Here is a 17,883-nt window from a genome sequence, read left to right as displayed (position 1 = left end):
TGAAGCTTCATCTCCCTGTATCCCGGAGAAGCCCCAACGGGTAATGTGCGTGGGTAGTGCACCAGTTCTCCTGCCCGAAGAGACTTCTGCCCATCCAGACTCCACACAGGAGAACTTCCTGCACCCGGCATCAGATGCTTCACCCACTTTAACCGGTGTGCATGTCCAAGGATGCTCCAAAGCTGTGGTTACCTCAGAGTCTGTGCACCTCTACTACCTGGCGGAGGACCCCCTGTTGCCTCCTGAATCCTCCGGGATACCACTCGATGACAAATGGAGAGAGAATTCTCTACACCCGGTACTCGATACTTTGTCCGCTTCGTCCTGTGAGCCTGACAATGGGTACCCCAAAGTGGTAGTTACCCCCGAGTCTCTACACCCCTCCGACCAGGCGGAGGACCTCCAGTTGTCTCCTGAACCCTTCGGGGTGCTACCTGGTAGCGAAAGGACAGAGACTCTCCTATACTCTGTACCTGATACCTCGCTCGCTTCGTCCAGTGAGTCCAACCTAGTGTACTCCGAAGCAGAGATTACTCCCGAGTCTCTACACCCCTCCGACCAGGCGGAGGACCTCCAGTTGTCTCCTGAACCCTTCGGGGTGCTACCTGGTAGCGAAAGGACAGAGACTCTCCTATACTCTGTACCTGATACCTCGCTCGCTTCGTCCAGTGAGTCCAACCTAGTGTACTCTGAAGCAGTGGTTACTCCCGAGTCTCTACACTCCTCTGACCAGGCGGAGGACCTCCAGTTGTCTCCAGAACCCTTCGGGGTGCCACCTGGTGGTAAATGGACAGAGACTTTCCTATATCCTGGATCTGATACCTCGCTTGCTTCGTCCAGTGAGTCCGACCTAGTGTACTCTGAAGCAGAGGTTACCCGTGAGTCTCTACACCCCTCTGACCAGGCGGAGGACCGCCAGTTGTCTCCAGAACCCTTCGGGGTGCCACCTGGTGGAGAATGGACAGAGACTTTCCTATACTCGGTACCCGATACCTCGCCTGCTTCGTCCAGTGAGTCCGACCTAGTGTACTCTGAAGCAGATGTTTTCTCTGAGCCTCTGCACTCTTCTGACCCGGCGGAGGACCTCCAGTTGTTTCCTGAATCCTCCGGGGTACCACCAGATAACAAAGAGACAATGACTTTTCCTCATTATGTACCTGATAACCCGTCTATTTCTTCCTGTGAGCTTGACAAGATGTACCTCGAAGCAGAGATTACCCCCAAGTCTCTGTCCCCCTCCAACCCGGTGGAGGACTTCCAGTTGTCTCCTGTACCCTCTGGGGTGCCACCTGAAAATATGTGGCGAGAGACTTCCTTGTGTGCTGTTCCTGGTACTCCACCCGTTTCGTCTGTTGCTAAGGGTGGCTGGATGGGAGGTAGCATCCTAGCTACCCAGAGGAGACCAGTTTTTCCGGTGGACAGTGGAAGTGATCTCTTCGAAGTGAAGAATTGGCCCTCGAATTCCCTGCGGAAGATTCTGGCAGGCCTGAAGAAGAGGGGGCGTAAGGGGGGGGGTACTGTAACATACCTGGCGGCGTCCTTGCATAGTGGTCCATCTCCCACTGTGCAAGAGCGCCCACTTGATCTCCTGTCCAGAATGTCTCTCTGGCTTCCCTCCATGCTGTCTGTTTGTGTCTGTTTCTGCTGCTTAAGGGCGGCGCCCGATCACTTCCTGCTTTTTGTACCTGCTGTGGGTCACACCTCTTGTGCGTCCTCAGCCTATTGCTGTCTGTCACCTGGTATATAGCTCAGCTGCGCCCATCTATCCCTGCCTGAGCATAGTGTTTCTTTCAGTGTGTGCTTGCACTCTGAAGGTGCCAGGTCCCGTTCTGTGTTCTCTTGTCTGCCTATCCTGGAGGCTGTATTTCCAGGCCTGTCTGAACACGCTCCTAGCCTGTTCCTCCTGCCTTCTAGGGGCCGATTACCTAGACCTGTTCCTGTATCTTGTCTGACCTGTCTGAACACGCTCCTAGCCTGTTCCTCCTGCCTTCTAGGGGCCGATTACCTAGACCTGTTCCTGTATCTTGTCTGACCTGTCTGAACACGCTCCTAGCCTGTTCCTCTCGCCTTCTAGGGGCTGATTACCTAGACCCGCTCCTGTATCTTGTCTGTCCTGTCTGAACACGCTCCTTGCCTGTTCGTCCTGCCTCTCTGGGGGCCGTATTCCCAGACCCGCTCCTGTATCCCGCTGCAGTGTCGGTCTCCTCCGTACACTCAGTTCCAGTCTGAACTCTCTCCTATCCTTTACCTGTTTTGCCTCTATGTCCGTTCCCTTCCTTTTTCTGCAGAGTCTGAACTCGTACCTAACTCCTGCTTGTTGTCTCTGTACTCCCGTTTGTGAGTTTGTGGTCCACTCGCTACTTCACTGCAAGTACCCTGTGGGTGTCTGGCTCTGCCTTTCCCTTCCTGTCTGTTCCGTGTGAACAGAGCCCTGTCCCCCCTACTCAGCCTAGCCTGCTCTGACTCCTTTGCTCACCGCTCCGGCGGTTCTAGCCTGCTCTGACTCCTTTGCTCACCGCTCCGGCGGTTCTAGCTTGCTCTGACTCCTTTGCTCACCGCTCCGGCGGTTCTAGTCTGCTCTGACTCCTTTGCTTACCGCTCCGGCGGTTCTAGCCTGCTCTGACGCTTCTGCCCGCTGCTCCGGCAGTCCTGTCCTGCCCTGCTTCTGCCCGCTGCTCCGGCAGTCCTGTCCTGCCCTGCTTCTGCCCGCTGCTCCGGCAGTCCTGTCCTGCCCTGCTTCTGCCCGCTGCTCCGGCAGTCCTGTCCTGCCCTGCTTCTGCCCGCTGCTCCGGCAGTCCTGTCCTGCCCTGCTTCTGCCCGCTGCTCCGGCAGTCCTGTCCTGCCCTGCTTCTGCCCGCTGCTCCGGCAGTCCTGTCCTGCCCTGCTTCTGCCCGCTGCTCCGGCAGTCCTGTCCTGCCCTGCTTCTGCCCGCTGCTCCGGCAGTCCTGTCCTGCCCTGCTTGTGCTCGCTGCTCCTGCAGCCCTGTCCTGCTCTGTTCTTGCCCACCGCTTCGGGCGTTCCCTCTCTGCTGTGGTTGTCTACCGCATCTGCGGTTCTGTGACCCAGTCTGTACTGGGTCTTAACCTTTCTGTGCTCCAGCCCGTCCTTTCGGCCAGTACCTCCCTGCCTGCATACTCGCCTGTATCCACCCATCTGCATACCTGCCGTGTTTGCTTATATCCACCAGTCTGTGCCAGCCTAACCTGCCTGTTCCTGAGTCCCAGTGTGTACTGGGTCCTATCCCGCCTGTGTTCCTACCTGCTAGTGCCTCCCTGTCTGCACTCTAGCTGCGCTTGCCTTTACCCGCCTGCCTGCATACCAGTCGTGCCTGCCTATACCCTCCAGTCTGTGCGCCAGCCTAACCAGCCTGATCCAGTAATCCCTGTGTGGGTCAACCCCCGTGTCCGGAGTTTGACCTGGAGTAGCACCTGGTCCCTCTGCCCGGTTTCTCCCTGGTGCACTGGCGTCGTATGCCGTCGTGCCATCTTGGTCGGATCGGCCAGATACTTAGTCACGCCCCTCCAGGCACTCTCCGGTTCATGGTCCAGTGGAATCACTACAATCACACGCACACGCCGCTCAGCCCGGGCGTGTGCATAACAGGATGTGTCGGCTGCTGAGAAGCAACAAATTGTGGAGTGTTTAGGTCAAGGCATGACTACAATCAACATTGTGCGATGATCAGGATGAAGTGTCTTGGCAATCAAGAAGTATGTAGCTGATTCACAGTACACACGTGTGCGTGCTGATAAGGGCAAATTGAGGACTCTTTCCTACAGGCAATTACGTCAGGTTGAAACAGCAGCGGCAAAAAAGCCTTGTCATAGCAGCAGACAAGTTTTTGAAGCTGCTTGTGCCTCCAACGTCCCCCGAACAACAAGATGCAGGGTCCTTCAGAGGTTTGCAGCTGTGCATATGCCATCCTGTCGACCTCCTCTATCCACTTCACACAAGCAGAAACGGCTCCAGTGGGCCAAACATTACATGAAGACTGATTTCAAAACTGTTTTGTTCACGGATGAGTGCCGTGCAGCGCTCGATGGTCCAGATGAATGGAGTGGAGGATGGCTGGTTGATGGACACCCCACGCAAACACGGCTACAGCGCCAACAAGGAGGAGGTGGAGTAATGTTTTGGGCTGGAATCATGGGGAGAGAGATTGTCGGCCCCTTTAGGATCCCTGAAGGCGCTAAAGATGAACTCCATAATGTATGTGGATTTTCTCAAACAGCACTTCCTGCCATGGTTCAAGAAGAAGAACCGTGTATTTCACAGCAAGATCATTTTTCTGCATGATAATGCACCATCTCATGCTGCACATAAAACATCTGCATCTCTGGCTGATATGGGCATAAAAGGGGACAAACTTATGGTGTGACCCCCATGCTCCCCTGACCTCTACCCCATTCAGAACCTTTGGAGCATCATTAAAAGGAGTGTCTATGATGGCGGGAGGCAGTTCACATCTAAGCAACAGCTCTGGGAGGGTATTCTGTCCTCATGCAAAACAATTGAAGCAGAAACCATCCAAAACCTGACAAATTCAATGGACGAGAGAGTTCAGAAGCTCCTTTCGAACAAGGGGTCCTATGTGAAAATGTAACATCACCTAGAATAAAGTTTTGAGTTGAAAACTGTTTGATTTCAGTTTCTAACAACCTGCTAATGCTTATAATTTCAAAAATGACCATTTTTTTGGTCTTTATTAAAATGAAAAGGTTGATCGAAAAGTTTGGGGGATCTAAGAGTGTGGCAACCCAGTAGTCATGATTACTTCGAATTCTGACAATATGAGGGTCATGCTGCAGGTAGTGCAGCAAGAAGGCACTTATGTGTCTTGCGCATCTCGGAGCCCCAAAATTATTTTCCGGGCTAGATGCAGCTAAAAATTATTTTTAATTTTAAATCTGGTGAAGCTTATTATAGATGGCCTAATAGGATCAGTGCTGCACACTGCTACAAAGCCCAAATTATTTTCCAGTCAAGATACAGATAAACATGATTAGTAATTTGAAAGCTTAAAACGGTTGGTAGGGTGATTTTAACCAATCATCAAGCTTTTACTCTCCCCAGGATGACACAGGGGTAGAAAAGTCGTTTCGGATCCATGATTTGTTCATCTTTATGAACGTGAGTCTGTCTACATTATCAGTGGAGAGCCGCGTGCGCTTATCTGTCAGCACACCACCAGCAGCGCTGAACACACGTTCAGACAGAACGCTGGCTGCGGGGCATGACAAGATCTCCAAGGCGTAAGTGGCTAGCTCCGGCCATTTATCCAGATTGGAAGCCCAAAAAGAGCAAGGGTCCAGTGACACAGTCGTGGCTTCAATGTTTACTTGGAGATACTCCTGTACCATCGTCTCTAGGCGTTGACTATGTGTCAGACTTCTTGTCTCCTGTGGCCTTGCAAAGGATGGGCTAAAAAAGTGGTGAAATGATTCCGCAAAATTGATGTTACCATCAGATACTGTGGTTCTGTTACGGTTTGAGTGCTGAACACTTGACGGTCCCACGGTTGGCAAGTTGGAACTGTGAGATTCACTACGTGCACCACTGGTATTTTGTGGAAAAGCACATGTAAGATTCTGCAACAGTCTCTGCTGATACTCCTGCATGCGTGCATCCCTTTCTATGGCAGGAATAATTTCTGCAAATTTACTTTTGTACCGGGGATCTAACAGTGTGGCAACCCAGTAGTCAGGATTATTTCTAATTCTCACAATTCGAGGGTCATGTTGCAGGTAGTGCAGCAAGAAGGCACTCATGTGTGTTGCGCATCCAGGAGCACCAAGTCCCTGTTGTGTTGGTGGCGAGGTAGCAATCATGCTTCCTTCCTCTGTCCTCTCCCCCCAACCTCGCACAACAGAAATGTGATCAAGGTCTCCCTCATCTGATGAGTCTTCCATCAGTTCGTCCTCCACTTCTTCCTGGGCTCCTGCACCTTCCTCACTAGTTTGGCTGCTACCATGCGCCCTGGTAAAATCATCTCCCCCACCCTCACATGCCTGCCGCCTTGGTGCTGCCGACCGTCTGGACCTTGCAGATGTTAGCCCTTCCGCATACAACTCCTCCTCCTCTACTTCCTCCACCTCCTCTTGTGCCACCACCTGACTCCGAATTCTGTTTAACATGTGCTCCAGCATGTAAATCACCGGAATAGTCATGCTGATAATGGCATCGTCAGCACTAAACATCTTCGTCGCCATTTCAAAACTGTGCAGAAGGGTGCATAGGTCCCTGATCTGAGACCACTCCTCCAGCGTGATTTGCCCCACCTCTGAATCTCGTTGGCCCAGGCTATACGTCAGAACGTATTGCACCAGGGCTTGTCGGTGCTGCCACAGTCGCTGCAACATGTGCAGAGTTGAATTCCACCGGGTAGGCACATCGCATTTTAGCCGGTGAAGTGGCAGGCCCAACGACTTCTGTAGAGATGTAAGTCGCTGAGCTGCGGGATGCGAACGGCGGAAGTGAGCACACAGCGACCGTGCCCTCTGCAGAAGGCCATCTAGTCTGGGATAGTGGGCTAAAAATTGCTGGACAACCAGGTTCAACACGTGAGCCATACAAGGCACGTGTGTGACATTGCCCCGGCGAAGGGCCGCACCCAGGTTTGCAGCATTGTCGCACACGGCCTTCCCTGGTTTCAGGTCCAGTGGAGACAACCATTCATGAAACTGGTTCTCCAGAGCTGACCACAACTCCTCAGCTGTGTGACTCACATTTCCCAGACATTTCAATGTAAAAACCGCCTGATGACGTTGAGCCCTACTGCCAGCATAGTAAGGAGGTGTGTAGGATCCCTTCTGCGCAGTTAGAAAGCTTGTGGCATGACCAGACAGGCTTTGGGTGCAGGTGGAAGACCGAGAGGAGGTTGAGGAGGCAGAAGCAGTGGAGGAAAAATGACATAAAGAGGATTGACGCACAACTCGTGGGGACGGCAAGACTTGGACAGCAGCCCCTTGTCCTGCTGTCACCATAGTTACCCAGTGCCCAGTCAGCGACATGTAACGCCCCTGTCCATGCCTACTCGTCCAAGTGTCTGTGGTGAAATGCACCCTGTCACACACAGAGTTTCTCAAAGAAGCGGTGATGTTGTGTGCGACATGCTGGTGGAGCGCAGGCACACCTTTCTTTGAGAAGTAGTGCCGACTGGGCATCTGGTACTGGGGCACTGCGACGGACATAAGGTCTCGAAAATCCTCTGTGTTCACCAGGCGGAAAGGCAGCATTTCTGTAGCCAAGAGCTTGCAGATGGTGAAATTCAACCTCTTAGCTTTCTCATGGCTAGGAGGAAATGGTCTTTTACTTGTCCACATCTGAGGGACCGAGGGCTGGCTATTGTGCTTAGACGGGGTTGATAAGGGTGTCCCCGGCAAACTGCCGGTCTGTGAGGAAGATGCAGGCGGACATGTTAGGTTGCCTTGATCCAAAGGTGGTGCTATCGATGTCGGACAGCGCTCAAGACCAGCTGGTGTTACCACCTCCAAAGAAAATGATGACCTGCCAATCACGCTGGCTGTTGCGGGTAAAGAGGTGGCAGGTCTGCGCCCCAAAACAGGTGTGACTGCTGTCCCCCCAGTCACAGAGGATGAAGAGGCCGCGGATGCACAAGATATGGCAGACGGTGGTTGGCCCGGCCGGCTAGACCGCATTGTAGCACACTGAGCTTCCCACTGCAACTTATGCTTCATGTCCATGTGCCGGTTCATGCATGAAGTACTCAAACTATGTATTTTTTGGCCTCTACTTAGCTTTTGCTGACAAATGTTACAGATAACACGAGTTGGGTCATCTTTATCGATCTGAAAAAATGCCCAGGCTATGCAAGGCTTAGCACCCATGCGACCTGAAGAGCCACCACGACTTGTGGTGAGAGGCAGAGTTGTGTTTGAGGATGCAGTTGTTGACGTGCTTCCAGTACTACGTCTCTGTCCAGGAAGGCGCAACCTGACCTCGTCGTCACTAGCATCTTCCTCCACCTCCTCTGCTGACCTCATCTCTTGGCTGACTGTGGGTTGACAGTAAGTGGGATCTCCGACCTCATCATCATCACCCTGTGCGTTATCACACCCGTCGTCCTCAGAGCCAACCTGTTCCTGCCCTGACAAAAAACTAAAGTTGTCGCTCCAATCAGGTATTTGAGTCTTATCATCGTCTTCCTCATTGTCTCCACCAACAGGAGTTACAGTTTGGGAATGAGGGTCTACATTATGGTCAGAACCTTCTGCGTCTGGTCCTGGATCCGACTCATAAAGATTCTGGGCATCAGTGCAGATCATTTCCTCGTCTGGATTCACAGAAGCGCTGGAGTCGACCTCTGATTCCCAGGCTATAGTATGAGTAAACAGCTCTGCAGACTCAACCATCTGTTCTACCTCATACTCAGACGGGCAGCTGGAGATTTGGGAGCTGTGAGGAAGCAAGTGCGATTTGGGTGACACCTTTGAGGACTGGAGTATTTGTGATGTTGAAGTTGATGTGGAGGAGAGCCCACTTAAAGGAGCACTTGATATCCGTTGAAGCACCTGCTGTTTTTGTGCCTCATCTGGAATTTGTAGCGATTGGCGTGGCCGTAAGAAAGGGATCTTATCACATTGTCCGCTAAAAGAAGTAGACATTTTAGTTTGGCTGGAAGATGGTCTTTCTTCTGCACCTACCCCACGGACACAACCTTTTTTCCCCTTCCCAACACGCCTATTCCCCTTTCCACCAGCAGCAGGCCTTTTTCCACTCATTTTGGTGGTTAACTAATTCACAACTCTGGAGTTGTTTGCACAAAAAAACAATGGATGGTAACCGAGCAGAGCTGAGTGGCCAAACTGTGGTATTAGGCCAAAACTATTGGCTGGGTTAGATGCAGAAAAAAATTATTTTTAATTTGCAACCTGATGGAGGTCAGTATAGATGGACTAATAGACCAAGTCCCACACACCGCTAGAAGCCCAAATATTTTTTCAGAGCTAGATGCAGAAATTTTTTTTATTCAATTTGCAACCTGATGGAGGTCAGTATAGATGGACTAATAGACCAAGTCCCACACACTGCTAGAAGCCCAAATATTTTTTCAGAGCTAGATGCAGAAAAAAATTATTTTTAATTTGCAACCTGATGGAGGTCAGTATAGATGGACTAATAGACCAAGTCCCACACACCGCTAGAAGCCCAAATATTTTTTCAGAGCTAGATGCAGAAATTTTTTTTATTCAATTTGCAACCTGATGGAGGTCAGTATAGATGGACTAATAGACCAAGTCCCACACACTGCTAGAAGCCCAAATATTTTTTCAGAGCTAGATGCAGAAAAAAATTATTTTTAATTTGCAACCTGATGGAGGTCAGTATAGATGGACTAATAGACCAAGTCCCACACACTGCTAGAAGCCCAAATATTTTTTCAGAGCTAGATGCAGAAAAAAATTATTTTTAATTTGCAACCTGATGGAGGTCAGTATAGATGGACTAATAGACCAAGTCCCACACACCGCTAGAAGCCCAAATATTTTTTCAGAGCTAGATGCAGAAAATTTTTTTATTCAATTTGCAACCTGATGGAGGTCAGTATAGATGGACTAATAGACCAAGTCCCACACACTGCTAGAAGCCCAAATATTTTTTCAGAGCTAGATGCAGAAAAAAATTATTTTTAATTTGCAACCTGATGGAGGTTAGTATAGATGGACTAATAGAACAAGTCCCACACGCTGCTAGAAGCCCAAATATTTTTTCAGAGATAAATGAAGAAAAAAATTATTTTTAATTTGCAACCTGATGGAGGTCAGTGTAACGGGTCCGGGAGGTGGAACCTCTGAGCTACTATACAAGGGGGCGGCCCTTGTAAGGGAGCGGGTGGCAGTCTCTGGATGAACGGACAGGGAGATACGGCAAGTGATCAGGGCAGTCTCTGGGTGAACGGACAGGGAGATACGGCAAGTGATCAGGGCAGTCTCTGGGTAAGGGGTAGGTACGACCTGTGATGGCAGAGCCTCCGGGTAGGCTAGCAGGCAGATGGTAGATTGGTGCTCCCAGGTGAGCAAGCGAGAGTCTCTGGAATAGCAGGTGGTCACGGCACGTGACGGCGGAGCCTCCGGGCTGGCAGGCAGGCAGGTAACGGAGAAGCGCTCCCAGGTGAGCGGGCAAGAGTCTCTGGAATAGCTGGTGGTCACCGCACGTGACAACGGGACCTCCGGGCTGGCAAGCAGGCAGGTAACGGAGATGCGCTCCCAGGTGAGCGGGCAAGAGTCTCTGAGATAGCTGGTGGTCACAGCACGTGACAACGGAGCCTCCGGGCTGGCAAGCAGGCAGGTAACGGAGAAGCGCTCCCAGGTGAGCGGGCAAGCTGGTCCATAGACAGACTGACCGGAGTAGTAAGGCAGACCGTCGGACCTCAGGCAAGCAGGCAGGTAGCTGATATGCGCTCCCAGGTGAGCGGGCAGGCTGGTCCTTAGACAGACTGACAGGAGTAGTAAGGCAGACCGTCGGACCTCAGACTGGCAGACAGGTAACAAGTATTCAGGCAGGAATCAGGCAGGTAACTGGCAGGAAACAGGCAAGTAACTGGCAGGTAACTGGCAACGGGACCTGAGGGCTGAAGCACAGGTGAGACACAGGTGCAAACAACATTGCTCGGGCACCTCCATTTTGGAGGAGGTGCCTTTTATATGATGAAGTCCTCCGGCCATTGGCCGGGGACTCTTTAGGGCGGCGCGCGCGGCCCCTTTAAGAGGAGGGGAGCGCGCGCGCGCGCGCCCTAAGCACAGGGGCCGGGAAGGAGCGCGCGCCGAGAGCAGAGCAGGAGGAGGACGCCGGGACGGAGCGCGCGCTGACAGCAGAGCGGGGAGAGGACGCCGGGCAGGAGCGCGCGCTGACAGCAGAGCGGGGAGAGGACGCCGGGCACGGAGCAGAGCGGTGAGGGGAGCAGCGTCCCTGCCTAGCAGAGGGCAGGGACGCCAGCGCTACAGTCAGTATAGATGGACTAATAGACCAAGTCCCACACACTGCTAGAAGCCCAAATATTTTTTCAGAGCTAGATGCAGAAAAAAAATATTTTTAATTTGCAACCTGATGGAGGTCAGTATAGATGGACTAATAGAACAAGTCCCACACGCTGCTAGAAGCCCAAATATTTTTTCAGAGATAAATGAAGAAAAAAATTATTTTTAATTTGCAACCTGATGGAGGTCAGTATAGATGGACTAATAGACCAAGTCCCACACACTGCTAGAAGCCCAAATATTTTTTCAGAGCTAGATGCAGAAAAAAATTATTTTTAATTTGTAACCTGATGGAGGTCAGTATAGATGGACTAATAGACCAAGTCCCACACACCGCTAGAAGCCCAAATATTTTTTCAGAGCTAGATGCAGAAAAAAATTATATTCAATTTGCAACCTGCTGGAGGTCAGTATAGAAGGACTAATAGAACAAGTCCCACACACTGCTAGAAGCCCAAATATTTTTTCAGAGCTAAATGAAGAAAAAAATTATTTTTAATTTGCAACCTGATGGAGGTCAGTATAGATGGACTAATAGACCAAGTCCCACACACCGCTAGAAGCCCAAATATTTTTTCAGAGCTAGATGCAGAAAAAAATTATATTCAGTTTGCAACCTGATGGAGGTCAGTATAGATGGACTAATAGAATGATGCTATGTCCAAAAGATTTTACTTCACTAGGTGCAGTAAAAAAATTGGTATTCTATACACAGGTGGTATATCTTGCAACACAGATAGGCTACTCCACTGACTAACACACTCTGCAATAGGCCAAAAAGGATTAGCTTTGCTAGATTCAGCCAAATGCTGTGAAAAAAACTTGCACAGCACTGGCACAGACCTGCCTGGCAAAAACTGATAGGAACTGATGTAACCTAGTCCTGAAAAGGACTCCAATTACAATTAGTCTTTACTCCCACAATCTATCTATTTAAGAGCACAGACCTGCCTGATAAAAGTCGTAGGAAATGCTGTAACCTAGTCCTTAAAAGGACTGCAATCACAACTATTCCCTACTCCCAAGCTATCTGTAGATTTGTGCGAAAATTGGCTTGAAATTAACAAGGTATAGCGCACACAGCAACAGCGGTGCCGTCTAACACGCAGCTGCAGCAGTGAGAAAATGGTGGCGACGGGGAAAATGGCTTGGTCTTATAGGGCAAGGACATGTGACATACACTGCCAATCACACATGCCCTTGCTTGTGTGAAAAAAAGCACTTCGCTCCGTGTGTGCGCTGCTGATAGGCTGACAGATTGCACCTCCCCACTGCAAATGCGGGAAAGAGAAAAAAAAATGGAGATCTTCATTGTTCCTGCAGAGATCCATCCCCTGCCCCTCCCCCCGCCCCGCTGTACACTCAAACTGCGTATTAACATTAATTTTCATCATTACTGAGAAAAAATCCAGTTATGATTTTGGTGCACGAACAGTTATCGAACATAACCTCGAACAGCCGGATTTTTCTCAAATTGTTCGTGTTCACCGATCGGCTCGAACACCGCCCAAAACAGCTCGAATTTGAGATTGGCGAACAGTTCGAGTAGAACAACGCTCATCTCTACTCATAATACACACTTCAGCTGCTGCAGAACCTCATAATACACACCTCAGCTGCTGCAGAACCTCATAATACACCTCAGCTGCTGCAGAACCTCATAGTACACCTCAGCTGATGCAGAACCTCATAATACACACCTCAGCTGCTGCAGAACCTCATAATACACACCTCAGCTGCTGCAGAACATCATAATACACCTCAGCTGCTGCAGAACCTCATAGTACACCTCAGCAGCTGCAGTATCAAATAATACACCTCAGCTGCTGACGTATCTCATAATACACCTCAGCTGCTGCAGTATCTCATAATACACCTCAGCTGCTGCAGAACCTCATAATACACACCTCAGCTGCTGCAGAACCTCATAATACACACCTCAGCTGCTGCAGAACCTCATAATACACACTTCAGCTGCTTCAGAACCTCATAATACACACCTCAGCTGCTGCAGAACCTCATAATACACACCTCAGCTGCAGCAGAGCCTCATAATACACCTCAGCTGCTGCAGAACCTCATAATACACCTCAGCTGCTGCAGAACCTCACAGTACACCTCAGCTGATGCAGAAACTCATAATACACACCTCAGCTGCTGCAGAACCTCATAATACACACCTCAGCTGCTGGAGAACGTCATAATACACACCCCAGCTGCTGCAGAACATCATAATACACCTCAGCTGCTGCAGAACCTCATAGTACACCTCAGCAGCTGCAGTATCTCATAATACACCTCAGCTGCTGCAGAACCTCATAATTCACCTCAGCTGCTGCCGAACTTTTTAGTACACCTCAGCTGCTGCAGAATCTCATAATACACCTCAGCTGCTGCAGTATCTGATAATACACCTCAGCTGCTGCAGAACCTCATAATACACACCTCAGCTGCTGCAGAACCTCATAATACACACCTCAGCTGATGCTGAACCTCATAATACACCTCAGCTGCTGCAGAATCTCATAATACACCTCAGCTGCTGCAGTATCTCATAATACACCTAAGCTGCTGCAGAACCTCATAATACACACCTCAGCTGCTGCAGAACCTCATAATACACCTCAGCTGCTGCAGAACCTCATAGTAGACCTCAGCTGATGCAGAACCTCATAATACACCTCAGCTGCTGCAGAAACTCATCACACACACCTCAGCTGCTGCAGAACCTCATAATACACACCTCAGCCGCTGCAGAACCTCATAATACACTTCAGCTGCTGCAGAACCTCATAATACACCTCAGCTGCTGCAGAACCTCATAATACACCTCAGCTGCTGCAGAGCCTCATAATACACCTCAGCTGCTGCAGAACCTCATAGTACACCTCAGCTGCTGCAGAACCTCATAATACACCTCAGCTGCTGCAGAAACTCATAACACACACCTCAGCTGCTGCAGAACCTCATAATACACACCTCAGCTGCTGCAGAACCTCATAATACACTTCAGCTGCTGCAGAACCTCATAATACACCTCAGCTGCTGCAGAACCTCATAATACACCTCAGCTGCTGCAGAGCCTCATAATACACCTCAGCTGCTGCAGAACCTCATAATACACCTCAGCTGCTGCTGAACTTTTTAGTACACCTCAGCTGCAGCAGAACCTTATAATACACCTCAGTTGCTGCAGAGCCTCATAATACACTTCAGCTGCTGCAGAACCTCATAATACACCTCAGCTGCTGCAGAACCTCATAATACACCTCAGCTACTGCAGAAGCTCATAATACACCTCAGCTGCTGCAGTGCCTCATAATACACCTCAGCTGCTGCAGAACCTCATAATACACCTCAGCTACTGCAGAAGCTCATAATACACCTCAGCTGCTGCAGAACCTCATAATACACCTCAGCTGCTGCAGAACATCATAATACACCTCAGCTGATGCAGAACCTGGTAACACACCTCAGCTGCTGCAGAACCTCATAATACACCTCAGCAGATGTACAACCTCATAATACACCTCAGCTGCTGCAGAACCTCCTAATACTCAGCTGCTGCAGAACCTCATAATACCAGCTCAGCTTCTGAAGAACCTCATAATACACCTCAGCTGATGCAGAACCTCATAATACACCTCAGCTACTGCAGAACCTCATAATACACCTCAGCTGCTGCAGAACCTCATAGTACACCTCAGCTGCTGCAGTATCTCATAATACACCTCAGCTGCTGCAGAACCTCATAATACAGCTCAGCTGCTGCAGAACCTCATGGTACACCTCAACTGCTGCAGAACCTCATAATACTCACCTCAGCTGCTGCAGAACCTCATAATACACACCTCAGCTGCTACAGAACCTCATAATACACCTCAGCTGATGCAGAACCTCATAATACACCTCAGCTGAAGTAGAACCTCATAATACACCTCAGCTGCTACAGAACCTCATAATACACCTCAGCTGATGCAGAACCTCATAATACACCTCAGCTGCTGCAGAACCTCATACTACACCTCAGCTGCTGCAGAACCTCATAATACACACCTCAGCTGCTGCAGAGCCTCATAATACACCTCAGTTGCTGCAGAGCTTCATAACACACCTCAGCTGCTGCAGAACCTCATAATACACCTCAATTGCTGCAGAACCTCATAATACACACCTCAGCTGCTGCAGAGCCTCATAATACACCTCAGTTGCTGCAGAGCTTCATAACACACCTCAGCTGCTGCAGAACCTCATAATACACCTCAGCTGCTGCAGAACCTCATAATACACCTCAGCTGCTGCTGAACCTCATAATACACCTCAGCTGCTGCAGAGCTTCATAATACACCTCAGCTGCTGCAGAACCTCATAATACACCTCAGCTGCTGCAGAACCTCATAATACACTTCAGCTGCTGCAAAACCTCATAATACACCTCAGCTGCTGCAGTACCTCATAATACACCTCAGCTGCTGCAGAACCTCATAATACACCTCAGCTGCTGCAGTACCTCATAATACACTTCAGCTGCTGCAGAACCTCATAATACACCTCAGTTGCTGCAGAACATAATACATCTCAGCTGCTGCACAACCTCATAATACACCTCAGCTGCTGCAGAGCCTCATAATACACCTCAGCTGCTGCAGAACCTCATAATGCACCTCAGCTGATGCAGAACCTCATAGTACACCTCAGCTGCTGCAGAACCTCATAATACACCTCAGCTGCTGCAGAACCTCATAATACACCTCAGCTGCTGCAGAACCTCATAATACACCTCAGTTGCTGCAGAGCCTCATAATATACCTCAGTTGCTGCAGAGCGTCATAATACACCTCAGCTGCTGCAGAACCTCATAATACACCTCAGCTGCTGCAGAACCTCATAATATACCTCAGTTGCTGCAGAGCCTCATAATACACCTCAGTTGCTGTAGAACATAATACATCTCAGCTGCTGCACAACCTCATAATACACCTCAGCTGCTGCAGAACCTCATAATACATCTCAGCTGCTGCACAACCTCATAATACACCTCAGCTGCTGCAGAGCCTCATAATACACCTCAGCTGCTGCAGAACCTCATAATACAGCTCAGCTGCTGCAGAGCGTCATAATACACCTCAGCTGCTGCAGAACCTCATAATACACCTCAGCTGCTGCAGAACCTCATAATATACCTCAGTTGCTGCAGAGCCTCATAATACACCTCAGTTGCTGTAGAACATAATACATCTCAGCTGCTGCACAACCTCATAATACACCTCAGCTGCTGCAGAACCTCATCATACACCTCAGCTGCTGCAGAGCCTCATTATACATCTCAGCTGCTGCAGAACCTCATAATACACCTCAGCTGCTGCAGAACCTCATAATACACCTCAGCTGCTGCAGAACCTCATAATACACCTCAGCTGCTGCAGAGCCTCATTATACACACCTCAGCTGCTGCAGAACCTCATAATACACCTCAGCTACTGCAGAACCTCATAATACACCTCAGCTGATGCAGAATCTCATAATTCACATCAGCTGCTGCAGAGCCTCATAATACACACTTCAGCTGATGCAGAGCCTCATAATACACCTCAGCTGCTGCAGAATCTCATAATACACCTCAGCTGATGCAGAGCCTCATAATACACACTTCAGCTGATGCAGAGCCTCATAATACACCTCAGCTGCTGCAGAATCTCATAATTCACATCAGCTGCTGCAGAGCCTCATAATACACACTTCAGCTGATGCAGAGCCTCATAATACACCTCAGCTGCTGCAGAATCTCATCATACACCTCAGCTGCTGCAGAACCTCATAATACACTTCAGCTGCTGCAGAATCTCATAATACACATCAGCTGCTGCAGAGCCTCATAATACACACTTCAGCTGATGCAGAGCCTCATAATACACCTCAGCTGCTGCAGAGCCTCATTATACACACCTCAGCTGCTGCAGAACCTCATAATACACCTCAGCTACTGCAGAACCTCATAATACACCTCAGCTGATGCAGAATCTCATAATACACATCAGCTGCTGCAGAACCTCATAATACACACTTCAGCTGCTGCAGAACCTCATAATACACCTCAGCTGCTGCAGAATCTCATAATACACCTCAGCTGATGCAGAGCCTCATAATACACCTCAGCTGCTGCAGAGCCTCATTATACACACCTCAGCTGCTGCAGAACCTCATAATACACCTCAGCTGCTGCAGAATCTCATAATACACCTCAGCTGCTGCAGAATCTCATAATACACCTCAGCTGCTGCAGAACCTCATAATACACCTCAGCTGCTGCAGAGCCTCATAATACACCTCAGCTGATGCAGAACCTCATAATACACCTCAGCTGCTGCAGAGCCTCATAATACACCTCAGCTGCTGCAGAACCTCATAATACACCTCAGCTGATGCAGAACCTCATAATACACCTCAGCTGCTGCAGAGCCTCATAATACACTTCAGCTGCTGCAGAGCCTCATAATACACACTTCAGCTGATGCAGAGCCTCATAATACACTTCAGCTGCTGCAGAACCTCATAATACACCACAGCTATAGCTCTCAATCGTCCCATTTTTGGCGGGACTGTCCCGCTTTGAGGGCTCAGTCCCCCTCCCGTCACATCTCAGCTGTTCTCCTGGCTGTGGAGAGTGGTGGGGGGGTCGCAGCGGTGGAGCAGTGTACACAGGTAGTAGCCGGCAACTGCAGCTACGACATGTGCCTGCTGCTAAAGAAAATTAATATTCACTCTCCTTAATAGCTCACACTGTCAATCACAGCCACCGGTTTCCTGCTGCTGCTCAGCGATCCTATGTGCCCGCTATTAGAGAGAATGAATATTTACTCTTAAAATAAACGAGATCTACTGCGCT

General features: G+C 49.7%; 1 protein-coding gene across 2 annotated transcripts in view; it reads left to right on the top strand.

The window, feature by feature from the left end:
• Positions 1–17,883, top strand: part of DENND1C (DENN domain containing 1C) — an 82,411-nt gene that overhangs the window by 13,469 nt on the left and 51,059 nt on the right. The gene's annotated exons all lie outside the window — the stretch shown is intronic.

This window comes from Phyllobates terribilis, unplaced genomic scaffold (genome assembly GCF_046119375.1).
Source record: "Phyllobates terribilis strain yellow unplaced genomic scaffold, ASM4611937v1 Scaffold_11__3_contigs__length_659146591, whole genome shotgun sequence".
In the NCBI taxonomy this organism is placed as follows: domain Eukaryota; kingdom Metazoa; phylum Chordata; class Amphibia; order Anura; family Dendrobatidae; genus Phyllobates; species Phyllobates terribilis.
This window is presented reverse-complemented; position numbering and strand designations above follow the sequence as displayed.